The sequence below is a fragment of the Sinocyclocheilus rhinocerous genome, unplaced genomic scaffold (assembly GCF_001515625.1).
Source record: "Sinocyclocheilus rhinocerous isolate Xijiao unplaced genomic scaffold, SAMN03320098_v1.1 scaffold256, whole genome shotgun sequence".
Taxonomy (NCBI): Eukaryota; Metazoa; Chordata; class Actinopteri; order Cypriniformes; family Cyprinidae; genus Sinocyclocheilus; species Sinocyclocheilus rhinocerous.
In genome coordinates, this window is record NW_015632036.1 from 557,921 (window position 1) to 560,798 (window position 2,878).

At 33.7% G+C, this 2,878-nt stretch overlaps 1 protein-coding gene and 1 long non-coding RNA gene across 6 annotated transcripts in view; one reads left to right on the top strand and one right to left on the bottom strand.

The window, feature by feature from the left end:
• The window catches only part of LOC107742127 (uncharacterized), a 31,996-nt gene extending 31,869 nt beyond the window's left edge, over nucleotides 1-127 (top strand). Inside the window, exon 3 of the long non-coding RNA XR_001640283.1 lies at nucleotides 34-127. This is a non-coding gene — a long non-coding RNA (uncharacterized LOC107742127). The remainder of the gene's footprint in view (nucleotides 1-33) is intronic.
• The window catches only part of LOC107742126 (protein scribble homolog), a 119,966-nt gene that overhangs the window by 97,367 nt on the left and 19,721 nt on the right, over nucleotides 1-2,878 (bottom strand). The window lies entirely within an intron of this gene.

The window sequence follows — 2,878 nt, forward strand, 5'->3', positions numbered from 1 at the left end:
GAATGAATAGCCAATCTGTCCTGTGTCCTGCAGCCCTGCAAAGCGCAGAGCCCGATATGAAAGAATTATCTGGGGAAATGACTTAGTTACTACATTTCTATTGCTTTCCATGTTGAAGAACTTTGTGTTGTTTCTATTTTAATGTACTTTTAAAGTTTAAATCACATTAAAAGCTTAATTTGTAATTATGAGTGAATTATGATGCATTTATATACCGTCACCGTCACTCACAGCCGCTCGCACGTGTTTTGCGCATGAGCCGCAGGCAGCCCAAAATTAAACGGCTTAATCGACCATCGATAGCTTTAATCGATTGCATCTCGTATCGACAATTAATCGATCATCGATTAATCGTTGACATCCCTAGTTCAAACAAAGCCCCAGCAGAACTTTTGTGCGTCAGAAACACAGCGGTGTTTCGTTCCTGAATGAATCTGTTACCTTTTTTTGAGTCAATGATTCAGTGAGCAATTCATAAAGAAAGTCACTTGCTTCGTTTCCAAATTAATCATCCATTCGAAGGAGTTGGTTGAATGAATAACTGAAAGACTCACTCAATCATTACGATGTGACTTGCCGCCACCTACTGGAGGTTTTAGTTTCATATTTTGAGTATTATTTCATTTTTTCTTTAATTATTTCAAATTTCAATACTCATTTTTTCAAAACCATTAATGTCCATCTTATTATCATTATCATCATGCAATGTTGAATCAAAATATTTCTTTCTAAAGCTACTTTTATAATGTCTATTCAATGCTTTACTCATCTAACACAATGTTTTTAAATTATTAAGACGACAATTTAAGCTAGAATCCAAGTAGTATTCTTGGAACACATTTTGTCTTTAAAATACAACCTTGTAAATAGGATTTTTAAGGATGAGAATTTATTTGCAACAATTAATGAAATGACTCCAGACTAGTGTTGCTTTCGTCAACGAAAATTATGACTAAATATCGTCGTCAACGAACCTTTATCACGTGACGAAAACGAGACGAGACGCAACGTAAATGCTGGTCATGTGACGATGACTATAATTAAATGTATAATGCAATATTGTTGACGAATAAAAACGTGACTAAATGTGGTTTACAAAATAAAAACTATGCTAAAATGTCTCTTCATTTTCGTTGACCAAAACGAGACGAAACGAAATGTTATAACGTTATTTCGTCTCATTTAGTCACGTTATTATTATTATTATTTTGCAGTATTTCTGTTTCCTGTGTCTCCATCAGGTCGCACTCCGCAGACGCAGGCGACGTCACTTCCTCAAGCCCCACTCGAGGCATTATTTAGAAGACGACAAAAAACATAGTTAAGTCTGACACAGAGAAAGGGACCGATGGCCGGCCAGCCGGGGTACGTCTTTATTTAAATTTATGTGTGTGTACTTCTAACATGTTTGGTTGGTAAAATAAATGTTGTAAATTCAAATCAGAGCGTCTTCCGTGTCTGGAATGGATGTATTCTTGAGTCTATAAGGTAACAATAATATAATAAGATAACCTTGTTTGAAATGGGTTTGGCTAAAAGAAAATTTTGGTTTCGTCTATAATACTAGGTACTTATTGACTGGGTTAAATAGAATTGCATTACTAAAAAGAGACTAAAATACAATTTTCATTCACTAAAACTAGACTAAATGTCATCAATTTTCGTCGACTAAAACTAGACTAGACTAAAAAGAGTATGAACGTGACTAAAACTAATAAAAACTAAAATGACAGTTTCACACAAAGACTAGACTAAAACTAAAAATTTAAACAGGCCGCCAAAAACAACACTAAATGGAAGTGTGTGCAATTACCTGAGTCTGTCCTTCTTCAGGTCAAGTCATATTAGTGAAACCGTTTGCCATCAGTTGTTAGAAGATGAAAGCAATATCTTTGTCATAGCATCCTTTCAGCGTTTAAGGGGATTTCCCACGACTGGCATCAGCGCTGTTCAATGCATTGAATCAATGGCATTGTTCTCTATGAAATGAAACATCAGCTTTAGCATTACCCAGATAATGCGTTGATTGTCGAAGTGGCTTTCAAAGTTAAATTAATTTCAACACCATGTTTCATTCATGAATGAATCAGTGTTTTTATGCATATTAGTTGAATGAACTGACCGGTTTAATGATGACTACTCATAAAGATCATTCCTTGCCGCCACCTACTAGTGTAACAATGTAACTGCATTGACTGACAGTCCTAGTGCTGATACTGCGGAAATATCAGCACGTTTGGAAAGCCTCTTTATATAGCATAATAATAATAATAATAATAATAATAATAATAATAATAATAATAATAATAATAATAATAATAATAATAATAATAATAATAATAATAATGTGTTAATATCGTAATTGATCCACTCGAAATCACGGTCAGCAAAATTTCCTGACAAAATTCTTGTGCAAACAAGCGCAAGTGATATTATTTCTGTTTGGCCGTACCTTCCTCTGTTAACAAGCTTTCAGTTTTATTTACTTGAACAAGTGTAAAATGAGAAGCAAACTAACTGACTGTTACCTACATAATATCCTGACTTTGTCAGTAATTCAGCTGCAGCCCGATTTGGAAATCATTTGAAAAATAAGCACTTGCTTCATGTCTCTCATTAGAGGTCACTGATTTTGCAAGCGTATGGCTGTACTGCTTTTTTTCTTGAATAGCTGTTTTAGGCATTGAACTCTACTGTACTATGCATGTGATTGTTTCTATGTTTTCATTGAACAATAAAACTTTGAAAATAAAACTGCATTAGTTAAGCAGATTACAGAGTAATGTTTTCTTTTTATGAATTCATTTTTAAATATTACCAACTCATAAATGATGGAAACCATGGAAACTTTAATTTAAATATAATATAGTTTGGTATA